The 14,858-nt window shown below is 36.2% G+C and overlaps 1 long non-coding RNA gene across 2 annotated transcripts in view; it reads left to right on the forward strand.

Moving 5' to 3' along the window:
• The window catches only part of LOC110192052 (uncharacterized), a 102,898-nt gene that overhangs the window by 36,128 nt on the left and 51,912 nt on the right, over positions 1-14,858 (forward strand). The window contains exon 2 of one of the 2 annotated variants that reach the window (XR_013486982.1): positions 114-213. The exons of the other annotated variant lie outside the window; for it this stretch is intronic. This is a non-coding gene — a long non-coding RNA (uncharacterized LOC110192052). The remainder of the gene's footprint in view (positions 1-113; positions 214-14,858) is intronic. 2 annotated transcript variants of the gene reach the window in all.

The raw sequence follows: 14,858 nt of genomic DNA on the forward strand, positions 1-14,858 counted from the left end.
AACATAAAATATGTGCAGAGAAATAGCATCAGAAAAGGCTAGAATTGTAGGGTAGAATCAGCTTGCATAGGACTTTGAATGAGAACTTAAGGACTTTGGTTCTAATTTGTTAGATACCAGAGAGCAAACATCAACTCATAGTAATACTGACCTGTCTCCTGTCTCATCTGAAGCTCTCCTTCTGACTCTGGCTTTTGGAGAGAACCATCAGCAGTGAGTATTTGCAAACAGAGATATGTAAGCTTATTAGTAGCCTTGGTCTCCCCAGCTTCAATTCAGTAATGCTAAATATCAGTTTCCTAAAAGACTTACCCTCTATCTGTCTAAGACTTGGCCATTCATCCTGGTTGTCCCTAATTTACTATTGTAGGTGACTCGATATAAATAGTAAAATTGTGAATCCAGTTACCATTACCTCCATTGTAGCTAAATTGATACTCAGTGGTTTCTGAAGTAACTATAAGGAGTGGGAAAAGGGGTATCTCAGTTCTTTTGGTGTGAGCACTGGGAGGGAAGGAAGAAAAAAGGGAGGGATCAGACATTCTAGTTGTACCTAAGCAGAGTAGAGCTTCAGCGTTAAGAAAAAAGATGCTATTGTAACTACAGGGGAGAAATGACTTTGGTGTTCGTGATAAGAATTAAACAAAAGAACTGGAAACAGGAAGATGGAGGCAGAGGAGGAAGATAGTCTAGCAGGAATTATGCAGTCCTGAGTTAGGATTTGGGTAAAGCAGTAGTCACCAAACAATTTTGATCCCACATCCCATAAGTAAAAATGTTTTTAAGTACATATTCCCAATATACTATATGAATTAATTTATCAGTTGCTCTTGAGCCTCACTATTGTCTCCAGGGACTCATCTTCCTGCAAGATTGAATCATCCCTGAAATTCACTCCTCCTCAGAATCCCCAGGCCCTGGGAATCATACCTCCTTCAGACTGGAAAGGGTGAGGGGTGGACATCTGTGATCTCTCAGATCTTCCATTCAGGGTAGGACCCAGTAGAGTCACCTCATCATCTCCCATGAGACTGTAGGACTTCACCATACCCCATTCTACCCCCATTTCCCCAACTCTACTTTTCAACTTTATTTACATGTCTATATGTTTATATGTATGTATAAATATATATATATATACATATATATATATATAATTCACACACACACACGTATGTTTGTGTCTTCCTCCCCTCAAATTGTGAGCTCCATGAGAAAGAAGCCTGCTTTTTGCCTTTCTTTGTATCCCCAGCACTTATCACAGTGACCATCACACGTAATAAATATTTATTAACTATAGACTATTGATTATACAGAATGTATTTTGTGCATTATTAAATATGTGCAAAAATAGAAAATGGATAAAGGTGAAATAGACAACATTTTAATTTTTTTATTCATTAATAGTACAAAAATTTCTTTTACTCTCATTAAATTATGAATGACAATTTTTTAGTGAGTCAAATGTGTGGTGGATAGGTCAGACTTGTAAATAATTGTGAGTAACTGATTCTTCTATTGATCAGTGTTGTTAGCTAAGCAGGTAAATTTCTTTTTTTTTAAAGATTTTTTAACTTTAAAGATATATAGTACAGGAATCAAATAATAGGTTATACTGGTCAATGAACATAACAACTTTTTAGGAGGAGTTATGTTTCTCTGTGTATAGATACTAGCCACAATGCAAAACAAACAAACAAAGCAAGCAAAAGTGATTTGTATCTGACTTCAGCTCAGTAGGAAGTATTCAATATGAATTCATTTCTTTTTCTTTAAGTGGTTCTACATAATAGATAAGATCATATCTTAACTTTCTGATCATGCTTTGACATTTTCATTGTATTTTTGTATTATGAAGGCAGTTAGGTGGCTCCCTGAATAGAGTGCTGGGTCTAGAGTCAGAAAAATCTGAATTCAAATCCATCCTCAGATACTTACTAGTTGTATGACCCTGAACAAGTCATTTAATCTCTGCCTGCCTCAGTTTCTTCATCAATAAAATAGAGATTATATGTAGAACCTATCTCCTAGGGATTTTGTAAAGATAAAATGACAATATGTTTAAAAAGTTATGAAAACTTTAAAGCACTCTCTAAATGCTATGAGGAGGAAGAGGAGACAGAGGAGAAGGGAAAAAGAAAAGGAACAGCAAAAGATCAGTATAACTAGGCCATGTAGCACAGAAAGGGGATAGGTAAAATAAGATTTGAAAGGTAAGTTGGGACCAAGTTGTCAATAGCTTTATATGTCAAATTGTCATAATAGGAATCTGCAAAAAAAAAAAAGAGAGAGAGAAATTGAAGCAAAAAGTTCCAAGCATATTTAATTTATTAGCTAGCAGTTGCCAATAAATAGAGTCAATGGATCCTCAGTAGCCAAAGACATTCATGGCAGAGCATTCCTAGAGTCTAAAAGGAAGAACTAATCAAAATACATATTCATGAGATTAATACATATTCGTAGGATTTAAAGGAATAGGGAAGTAGGCTGATTTGCAACATTATAAGTGTTCCCAACTCCATGTGACTTTATTGGACCAAAGTTAGGCTTTCTCACTGGTTCAGTTATCTGTGATTAATGAAGCAACTTATTGATATGCTATGAGAGCATCATGGAGTGTTTTGTAAGTTTTCATGAGTCCAAGAGAGGAATTAACTTACATCCCAAAAGGGGGACTTTAACTCACACAGTAAAGGAGAAGTCTTACAAGACAAGGGATTTAGGCTCGTAAGAGTAGGGAAGTTAAACTCTAACAACTTACTAATAAAAGCTAGCTTAATTAAGTTTAATAATTCATAGCAGGCCTTAGCTAAAAATCGAGTCTGATTATATTGATTGAATACAATTCCCAATTTGCATTTCTCAAAATAGAAGAGTTCATATTTCATCCCAGAATCAATTGGGAGTGACTAGAATTTGTTGAGTAGAGAGGGTGACACGATCAGACCTGCCTTTAGGAAAAGCACTTTTGTAGCTATACTGAAGATGGATTGGAGTGGAGAGAGGGTTGAAGGAGAGAGACAAATCAGGAAGCTACCACAAGAATTCAAGTGAAAAGTTATAAGAGCCTGGACTAAGGTGGTGGCTGTGTGATTGATGATAGTTGATAGTGAAAGAAATTTGACTACTACTTTCACATGTGGGATGAGTGAAAATGGGAAATAGAGGATGATACCAAGAGTGGAAACCTGGATGACTGGAAGGATGGTGGTGCCCTTGGGAAAAAAAAAGGGCAGAGGATTGGAAAAGGGATAGGTTTGGAGTAAAAGAAAATGTCATCAAGTCTATAATGGAGATTGCAACCCATACATGCCTTCTTAAACTTCAATTCATGTCTTACCTGAAACAGAAAGGAAAATGGAGGAGCTTACTCACTGTTTGCTGGCCCAAATCACAGAGTCTATCTTCCTAGGGATACCTGTACAGCTACAAGTTGATCTTATGGGGCATGTTGCAAGAGGTAGGATGTGTGTGGAATTTTCCCAAATGAACTTGTGCAACTGCTATGGGAGCCCCATCATAGTTAAGCCGTAGCTGCCCCAAGGGGCCATTTACCATGCAGAAGCAGGGAGATTAAGGGGTTGCACAGTTGTAGTAAAGAGAGGATTGAGAAACGGGAAGATAATATGTGAAGGGTACATTATGGGCAGAAGGGGGAAAAGTGAAAAGTTCAGCCAGAATGTTTAGACTGTTGCTAGTATGGGGCTTACCAATGTTAATGTGCTTTCAAATTCCTATCACACTGGCAGTGTTCATAGACGTCATGAAAGTAATAACATTATAATATAGCTGGGGATCTTGTAAATATTATGGAGAATTCAATTTATGAGATCAAAATACTGAAAAAATCAAACTTGGGTCGACTTCATAAAATTATTGGGTGGCCCTTAAAATAAGTAAGACTAAGATCTCATAAACCACTACTTGAAACTCTAGGGTAGCCATGAAAATAAGCAGATGTCTACATGCACAAGACCTAATTTTAAATATGCTGTCTCTTCTTAATATTCTCCTTTTTTGCATTTTAAACTAGACTTAAGACTTGGAAGTAGAGAACTGTGTATATTTTTCCAGCTTACTAGCCCAGTGTCTGGCTCCTTTCTTATTCTACCCCTAATTCCAAGTACTGCTGCAATAAACACACTATGCTATGAAGCACCAGAGACACATAGACACACCACAATTAACACTCTGCCCCCAGCCCTGTCAGTTATGTTTCCTTCACTCATCACCTGGATCAGCTCTTATCTCATTATTAATCCTCGTCTGTCCATAGACAATGCTAAACAGCCTATGCGTAGAAGTCAACATGATATAGTAGAAGTATATGCTGGACTTATCTAGTTCAAATCCTATCTCATAGTTACTAGGATAGATTGTAACCTTGGAAAAGGCATTTAACCTCTCTAGGTCTCTGTTTCCTCATCTGGGAAACGAAGGGGTTGGACTTGATAAAAGAGAAGGGAATAATACACATTGATACGTGCACCTACTCTGTACTAGGCACTGTGCTAGTGCTTTACCAATACTATCTCATTTAATCTCTACAATAACCCTGGGCAGAAGTGCTATTATTATCTCCATTTTTACAACTGGGGAAACCAAGGCAGACAGAGGTTCAGTGACTTACCCAGGGTCAATAGCTAGTGTCTGAGGACAGATTTGAACCTCTTCATTCAGAGCCAGCACTGCTATTAATTGCAGCACTCTTGTTGCTGTTAATTCATTCTTCAGTAATGTCTGACTCTCCATGACTCCATTTGGGGTTTTTTGTTTGTTTGTTTGTTTTTTGTCAAAGACGTTGGAGTCGCTCACCATTTCCTTCTCCAGATCATTTTACATGTGAGGAAACTGAGGCAACCAGTTAAGTGACTTGCCCAGGGTCGTAGTTAGTAAGTGTCTGAGGCCGGATTTGAACTTAGGAAGATGAGTCTTCTTTACTCTATGTCTGGCACTGTATTCACTACACCACATGGCTACCCCTAACTGTGCCACTAGCTGGCTGTAAGAATGATAAACCTCTAAGGTTTCTTTCAGCCCTAAATTTATGATTCTATAATCTATCATCCTATGATCTTCCTTAAATAGCCATATTATTGCTGCCTTTTTTCTGTTAAAAATGTCAATGAAATCATCCCTATAGACACTTCAGCTACTTCTTTCCTGTTCAGTTCACAATATTTCTTCATTTACAAGGTCAACAGATAAGGGCCAAATACAACTGACCAAGAGGGGGGTGGAATTCAAAGTAATCATAACTATAATTTTAACAACATAATAATGTGAATTTCTGTTTAATGACAAAAGGCAGTCTTTTATCCACCTATATAATTGTTCACAGAATGTTAAATATAAAAGAATAATCACAGTATAGTGAATTGTTCCTGGACCATTTCTGTCTGAATTCCACTGAAAAACAGAAGAATAAGATAATAATAAGAATAATGAGGATAATCCACAAAAACTGATCTTCCCAATCAAAACTTCTCTACTATATCATATGAGCTTCAAGACTGGAATTAGAAAGAATCAGTTGCTTCTCTGAGAACTGCATATAGATATCACAGTAACAAATGTTAACAGAGCCTCTTAGCACTGAGATATATTGCATTCAATTCATAAAAGAGTTCTTTTCATTCTATTGGTCAAAGAAAGAGGTCCATTAGCTCTGCTGGTCCACTAAGTAATTCAAGTTGCTGTCACTGGGGTTAGTCAAAGATCAGCCTTATTCTTCAAAGAGCTCCTATGTTAATGTATCATAACATTACATCAGGATGAGTTGCTCAGAGGAGCAGTTTCCATGATTGTGAGTTAATCTGGTCATACATTATTTTACTGAGATCAAAAATGGTCAGTTCTTCTAGGGGGGCCAACTTACAATTATGTCCCACCTTAAGCAATAAATGACAAAGTAATATCTTAACTCACAAATAGCAGACACCCTCAATTTCTACAAGCACATTAAGGAGCTCCATTTTACTTGGTTTGTAAAGTGACAAAGCACAATGCAGTAAATACACCCATTTCCCCACCTACCTCAAAGAGTTGTTAGGTGGAAAGTGCCTTGTAAATTGATATTGCACTTTGTAAAATATGATATAAATGTGAGCTATTGTTATTACTAAGTTTCTCCACAATTTGTCCATATTTCACATTGTTCTCCATTGCAAATTGCATTCCAGCCATATAGGATTACTAGCCATTTCCCAAACTAATATTCTAATCTCCTTCTCCAAGAATTCACACATGCTACCTCCCATGCCTAGAATGCACCCCAAATCTCCCTTTTCTCTTCCCTTAAGGTTCAGCTGAAGTACCTTCTTCATGAAACCTTCCTTCTCAGCTGTAAATTGTCTTTCCCTACTCTTATGTTGAGAATGTGGTCTGGAGCACTCCTTTTCCCTTATTTCCAATACATACACCATGTAATTTCTGTGTATAAATATATATATATACACACACACACACACATATATATATATATATATATACACATATATATGTATATATGTACATGCATATGTTATGTTACAATATGATATAATATTGAGATAGTATATATGCATATAAAGCTATTAAAGCTAATATATACACATATATATATAGATATAGATATACATATACATATATATATATGTATATAGACACAGAGAGAGGTACTTAATTTCATTAAGCACCCATTGTACGCAAAGCCTAGGAATTCAAATATTACAAGTGATACAGCCTCTTCCTGGAAAGCGAGTACATTCTAAAGGGCAGAAAGAACTGTATAGGATATTTGCACATAGTGGGTACTTAATGAACTTCATAAAAATAAAGCCTCCATACTCCAGATATTTCAGTCTATTGGGGAAAGTAATATAAAAGTAAGGAAATCAGTATGATGCAAAGGAGAACAAGATAAAGACAGAGAGATCTAGATGAGGCATTAGGAGAAGTCTGAGTAGAAAAACAACATTTCTTGGTGAGAAAAGAGTTAACGGTCAAGGAAGGCTTCATGAAGGAGGTGGCAGATCCCTGTTGGGTCTTAAAGGAAGGGAAGAAATTTTACAAATGGAGATTCAGAAAGTCCATTCTAGGTATGGGAAGAGAGGACTCTGTTTAGGACATAATCTGCCAAATGCCATTTTTTTTTCATTATACTCATAAATATTTGCCACACTCCTCCACAACAAGAAAATATTTGGAATCTGTCATAAGTGGATTTAATTCTAAAGCCATGTGACCTTGGGCAAATCACTTAACCTCTCTCAGTCTCATCTGTATCTTATCTCTCATCTATAAAATTGGGGATAATAATAGCACCTATCTCACAGGACTGTTAGGAAATCAAATGATGTAACACAGGTAAAGTGCTTTGTAAACCTTAAAGCCCTATATAAATTGAAGCTACTATTGTCATTGTCATTATTATTATTATTATTTCTTTACATCATGAGATATGACAGAGAAGAAAAGAAAAGGAGGTGGGTAGCATGACCCAGAACCCTACAATGTTGACATAGGATGGGTTAGTAGGAATGTTACATTTAAAACTAGGGACTCTAGAACTCTCCAGGTCAAATGTCACCTTCCCCCATTTAATAAACTACAGAAGGTCCTTATTGCTCCTAGGAGGATCAAAATTAAACTCCTATGCTTGATAATTTAACTTCCCCAGGTCTGTTACCCAGCTTTTCTCAAACTCTAGGATGCATACATACTGTTCTTCAAACAGGAACATTTCCCATCTTTATGCCTTTGTACCATCTACCCTCCCCACTCACCACCCCATGCCATGCCTGGAATGCTCTCCATCCTCATTTTGCCTCTCAGAATCTCTGATTTCCTTCAAGGTTTGGTTTAAAGACAAACCTTTCTGATTTCCCCCAAACTACTTTGGATTAATTTTATACACATAATGCATGTATTCAGATGTATACATGTGATCATCCTCATTATAATGTAAGCTCCTAGAGAGCAGAAACTTTCACTTTTGCCTTTGTATCCAATATAAGCAAAGTGCTTAATAATTATTTGCTGATTGATTAATTGATGGCAGTGTTTCTCCCTACCCTCAAAGTATGTCACCATGGACAGATGATCTCTTTCTCTCTTCTCTCTCTTTCTCTCTCTCTCTCTCTCTTCTCTCTCTCTCTCTCTCTCTCTCTCTCTCTCTCCCCTTTCCTTCCTCTTTCCCTCCCTCCCTCCTACGAGTTTCCCATCTTAAAAATGAGGTGCTCATATTATATAACTTCTAAGGTCCCTTCCATCTAAAAATCTACAAACTAAGTGGGGAAAGTACAGCAGAATAGCAGAGATCAGGAAAGGAGCCATGAGACTAGCCTCTGAACTGTATTTTGAAGACTCTGGCCATCAGTGGTGAGTGGGTAGTACATTTCAGACATGGGAGACCACCTATGTGAGAAGATAGAGAAACAGGAAGTGAAATGTCTGAGGGACAGCAAATAGACTCATTTGTAATGGACAATGCAGAAACGGAAATAATAAGAAACTAAAAGGTGAGGTGGGAGCTAGGTTGTATATGACTTTAAACACCAGGAGGGAAAATTTGTATTTTTTTTTCCTAGAGGCAATAGAGAACTCCTGAAGATACTGGAGCAGAGGAATTACACAGTAAGATTTATATTTTAGAAATTTTTGTATATGCCCATCCCACATGACAGCATTAAGATTTGTCTTTTACATTTATTCAAAATAAAGGCATAAAGCTTCATGAGATAGGAATAGTTTTGATTGATAATGATATATACCTGACTCTTTCTTAGCATGAGTTAGTACTTATATAGCACATTAAGGTTTGCAAAGCACTTTGCATATTTTTATCATATTTAAAGTAAACAATTTATCCTCACAAAAATTCTGTGAGATAGGTGCTATTATTGTCTCCACTGTACAGATGAACAAACCGAGGCACAGAGAGGTTAAGTGACTTGCCTTGGGTCACACAGCTAAGTAAGTGTACAAGGCAGGATCTGAAGTCAGGACTTCTTGACTCCAACTCCTATGCCCTATCCACTAATTACTTCAATTCAGTTTAATTCATAAAACATTTACTAAATAACAACTTTATGCCAGGCACTCTAGTAGGCACTGGGAATACATATGAAAATTAAAAAAAAATGAAAGCAGAGAACTGGCATTCTACAGGATAATAAGTAAAATAGATAAAACTGATGGAATTTATCATTATTCATTGAGTTGATTTTGTTTTAAATAACTTTCACGTAAGTGACTTTTTGTTGTTATTAACATGTTTAGTTTTTTGCTGTTGTTTTTGCTTTTTTGGGGGGAGGAGTAGATATTTGTGTGTTTTAACTAGATACTCATGATTTCATAGTACAAGGGAAAGGACAGTGAGGAGACTGGGAGAAGATGACAGACATATCCTGAGGACATAGGACAAAACTTCTGCAATAAGGTTTCATCAATGCAACATTGGCCCCTCTCACCCCAATGCTAGGAAAATATAAAAATAAAATAGTCAATATACTCAAGTGTCAAAAAGGTGCCTTCTATTTCTTCACATTCCCAAAGTCAAACAAAATGTACAATTACATATAGGTGCATTATGGGACTCACCTGATAGTGAAGTAATAAGTTGTACCCACGAAAGAAAAGCAACATTAAATGATATTTCCTTAATGTTTCCTAAAGAAAAAAAAGAAAGAAAACAGAAACACAGGATTATTAAATGCAAATTGTTCAGCTTTTTCTATTATGTCTCAAAATTTGATTGAGCAATCCTACATAGTCAGTTAACAAAAATAAATCTAAATGATAGCCTTACTTTCCTTCTCTCACTCATATCAACAATTTATCCGAAAAAAGAAAAACACCCAAATCATCATAATTTAAATAGATTCTTTTTAACTTGCCAACAATCTTAGAATAAGCCATTAGACTGAAAGGTGAAAAAAAAATGCATTAACAATAAAGTGGGATACTGAGATGAATAAATAGGAGAACATTTACCGTCAGAAGGTATGCTATTCATTTTTATTTTAATTCAAATAAATAATACTTTATGGAGAAGCAAGGCAGAAATGAGAGAGGGGGAGTGAAGGAAGTAGTCTTAGCATCACATTGTGAAGCATAAAGCTAAAACTTGTCTTTCCTCCCCTGTAAGACACTGCCAATGTTCATTTCTTGACACATTGAGGAATATCAAATAGAGATATCCAATGAAATTATACAAAAGAAGTTAAAGAGAGAAAACACTTAATAGGTCTTGGATTGTCTTCATTGTGAGAGTTCTTTATTCTGAGGAAAACACTGGGTACAACCAGTCTAGTTTTAAATAATAGAAGTGAAGGGGAATGTAATGAAAAATTTTGTTAAACCTCTGGTTTTTAAGTGTTTTGTGGATTCCATTTATCCTTACTTCACTCATTACCAGAGATAATGAAGAATTAAATATGTGTAGTATACTTTGTTAAAAAAAATACTTATCAATGAATTTTGTCCATGTAGAAATGCGTTGTTGTTTAACACATTTATGTTAAAGGCTTAATTCTCTTTAACTTCTGTTCATTGTGGTTAAAAAGTTGGACTCCTTTAAAAATTCAGCTAGTTATGCCTTCACACTAAAAGGCAAAGAGTGGGATCAAAGAGGAGCTCTCCTTCTAGAAGGTAGAAAGTCCAAATCTGAGTAGAAATCATTCTAAGAGCCAAAAAGAAATCAGACCTGGAAAATCCAAGACATCAAGACTATTAGTAACATTGATCAATAGAACAGTGTTGTTGAGGTTTAGAGGTTCAGGGGTGCTGGGACCTCAAAATCACTTGTGCATTCTGACCAAATGAATTTGAACCAAGCTTTCAGCCAAAGGCAAGGTTTATTAGAACATCTCCAGTATTGGCCAGACTCTTAAGGAATCTAAGCATTTGTATTGCTAATTGCAAGCAGGCCAGATCTTAAGTATCTGAGCCCTTGGCTAGACTTTAAGAATCTAGCCCACCTAATGGAGGCAAGATGGACCTTATATACAGAAAGACTGTGGGAGGGATCTAGGAGTGGCCAAGTAGTTTGGGGTGACTGTGAGGAGGGGTCTAGGGAGGATCAAGATGGGAGTGACTGGGAGGTCCAGAATGGGATCTAGATAAGTAGCTGAAGGCCCTCTGGAGGTAACAGACAATAGGGAGATGGGCTAAAATCCCACCTTGGATTCTCCTTGAACTCTCCCACTTGGAAGGAAGTCTCTAGTGGTTGCCCGAGGCTATAATCCTATCAACTGGCCTTTCCTCATAGCCTACACCCAGTCTACCAATTCTCTGTAACCCTTAACCTAGCCAGACCCTCTATTGTCTGTGACCTTGGCCTTCCCATCCTATCTAGATGCCATTCTACCTTCCAGTCACTCCCATCAAGATCCTCCCTAGACCCCTCCTCCAGTCACCCCAGCCTACTGTCCAGTCCTATCAAAATACCCCTTCTCCCATACCCCTTCTCTAGTCACTCCAAACTACTTGTCCACTCCTAGATCCCTCCCACAGTCTTTCTCTATATAAGGTCCATCTGGCCTCCATTAAGGTGCTCAGATTCACCAAGACTCTAGCCAAGTGCTGAGACTTACTCAAGCCTGCTTGTCATTGCTAGAGTCACAAATATTTAAATGCCTTAAGAGTCTGGCCAATATGGCAGATCTTTAATAAACCTTGTCTTTGGCAGAAAGAAGGCTCGAGTCGAATTCATTCAGGCAGGACCTATGTCTCTTGCACTTGATATTTTGGGGTCCCAGCACCCCTGAACCTCAACAAGTGTACATATTGATATTTTTAATCACTTATCTACAAACAAATTGCCACAGGCTTCTCTAAAGTTGTATAATTTTATCTAAATTATTTTATGTATTCAAACATTTAAGTGATTGAGCATCAAATGTTCATGTTTGAATGCATATATAAATATGTATATATGATATGTACATATATTTCTTCTAAACTAAATTTTAAGAGCTTTTAAATACATATATATCATTGATCCATTTTTTATGTCACAATCACAATCATTTTAATCTTGCCATCTTCAAACTGAACCCTATTTTGTGACAAAGAAGAATAATTCAGCAAAAACATTGACAGTGGCAACATCTGACAATGGATACAACATTATGTCCTTGAAGTTCCTGACCTTTCCGCTATGAGGGAAAGATGAGTGTTATTTTCTATTCTTAACCTTCATTGGTTTTCCAATTACTCAGAATTTTTATTTAGTGATATTTTTATTTATATTTATGTTACTGTTTTTAATCCAGGATCATAGAACTAGTATTGGTAGCAATGTCAGAGGTCTAGTTAAACACTCTCATTTGACAGATGAGAAAACTGAGGTTCTTGATATTGAAATTTCCTGCTCATGACTGCACAGGCAGTAATTGATGGTCAAGATTTGCATGTTGTCATCTTGTTTTTGCAAATTTCACTTCTATATAAGTTTATTCAAATATTTTTATGTTATTCTAAATTACTCATATTTATCATTTCTTATCACACAAGACTAGTCTATTTTTCATATACAATAGCTTTTTACCCATTCACCAATCAGTCATAATGCACTGTTTCCAGTTCTTGGCTACCACAAACAGTGATATAATGCATATTTTGGAATATACTTCCTTGGAGCAAATGGCCAGTAGTGACATCACTGCATGAAAGGGAATGAAAAGTTTAGTCACCTTTCTTATATAATTCCAAATTTATATCCAGAATAGTTGGACCAATTCATAGCTCCACCCCTATGTTAGTGTGCCTCCAAAGGTACGTTAATTGTACTCATATTTCATCATTTTTGCCAATGTACATGATATGAAACATGCTTCAAAACTCTTTTAACAGGCAATTCTTTAAGTATTTTTTTTTAGGCAGTTGGGGGTAAGTGACTTGCCCAAGGTCACACAGCTAGTAAGTGTCAAGTGTTTGGTCTGAGGCCAGATTTAAACTCAGGTCCTCCTGACTTCAGGGCTGGTGCTCTACCCACTGCACCACCTAGCTGCCCCCACTTCTTTAAGTATTAATGCTATTTATATATAATGATTAATAGATTACAAGCTTTTTCACAATTCTCTTGGTTTTAATTATATGGTAGGTCATATTGCATATGCATTTTAGGGTCACCATGGTAAAGAATATCCAATTGAGAGTCCATGTCAAGGCGAGGTCCTCTACATGCTTCTGTTTGTAAGTTACACCATATTAATTACATGTTAAGAGCCCTCAAAATATTGTCAAGCCTCCTGGAACAGACCTGTAAATAGAAAGGCATTTTACAAGAATTCCTTCTATGATACCAATATGTTTGTGATATCTAAAATGAAGAGTTAAAACAGAGAAAGAAAACTATAACTCCATATCCCTAATGAATTAATGATTACATAACAGCTGCAGAAAAGGTCTTTAACAAAATCTAACACTAATTTCTGTCAAAAAAAATGAAACAGACAGAAAACAAAAGAATAAATGATTATTTCCTTAATATGGTAAATAGTACACATCCACATCCAACAGATAGCATTATAAATAATAAGGATAAACTAGAAGGCTTTTCAATAAGATAAAGGGTAAACAAAGATATCAATTATCTCCCCTACTATAATATAATGCTAACTATAACAATAAGAAAAAAAATTGAAGGATTAAGTGTAGACAAAACTATTGTTCCATAAGAAATATTGAGCAGGCAGACTTCAGAAAAATCTAGAAGGACTTGAATGAAATTATGCTGAGTGAAGTAAAGATAACAAGGAGAACACTGTATACAGTAATAACAACATTATGCAATAATTGACTTTATTACACTTAGCTCTTCTGAGCAATATACAATGATCTAAGATAATTCCGAAAGACTCAAGATGTAAAATGCTAACCACATCCAGAGAAAGAACTATGGAATCTGAATAAGATCGAAGCATACTATTTTCTCTTTCTTTTGTTGTTTTTAGTTTTTTTCTTTCTCATGATTTTTCCCTTTTGTTCTGATTTTTCTTTGATAACATGACTAATGTGGAAATATATTTAATATAATCATACATGTATAGCCTAAATCAGATTGCATGCCATCTTGGGGAGGGGGAGTGGAAGGAGGGGGGGAAATATAGAACTCAATCTTATAAAAACAAATGTTGAAAACTAAAAATAAATTTTAAAAAAGATATCATCCATCCTCTTACCTCTCTGTGGATGTATCTGTGTATACATATTCCACCCTCAATTGATAAGATTAGATCAAAATGAGGTTCTAGGGACTCCTGTTCCACCGATGGTGTGAGTTACTAGCAAAATAAATGATGCCATGGGGCAGTGAGGTGGCTCAGTGAATAGAGCTCTGGCCTTGGAGTCAGGAAGACCTGAGTTCAAATCCAGCCTCAGACACATAACACTTACTAGCTATGTGACCTTGGGCAAGTCACTTAACCCCAATCGCCTCACACAAAAAAGGCAAAAACAAAAAAAACCCAACAAGATAAATGATGCCATCTTTTAAAATTTGATCCCTTGAAATGTCCAATCCTATCCCCATTAACACAAGAATGTGTTGCAAGAGCCTTGTTTTCTCTCTTCCTAACTCTTCAGAGCCTCTTTTCAAAGCTGTAAAATTATTCCCTTTCTTTTAGTTACAACCACTTCACATTCCTTTCTCTATGACCTCCCTCCTCTACAATATTTTTTTCACCTCTTCCATCACTGCAAAGACAGGGAGAAAAAATTGAAAAATATTTATACATTTCTCCTCTCAAGTCTTGACCTGTGTTTACTTTCATCCCCTTTTCATTGCCTGTAAGGGTGGAGCTTCTCTATACTATCTCACAACCTCTATCATTGATTTAACTAATGAGAAAAGGAGATTTTTCCTTCTGAAA

Source organism: Phascolarctos cinereus, unplaced genomic scaffold, assembly GCF_003287225.1.
Source record: "Phascolarctos cinereus isolate Bilbo 61053 unplaced genomic scaffold, phaCin_HiC Scaffold_5;HRSCAF=322, whole genome shotgun sequence".
Taxonomy (NCBI): domain Eukaryota; kingdom Metazoa; phylum Chordata; class Mammalia; order Diprotodontia; family Phascolarctidae; genus Phascolarctos; species Phascolarctos cinereus.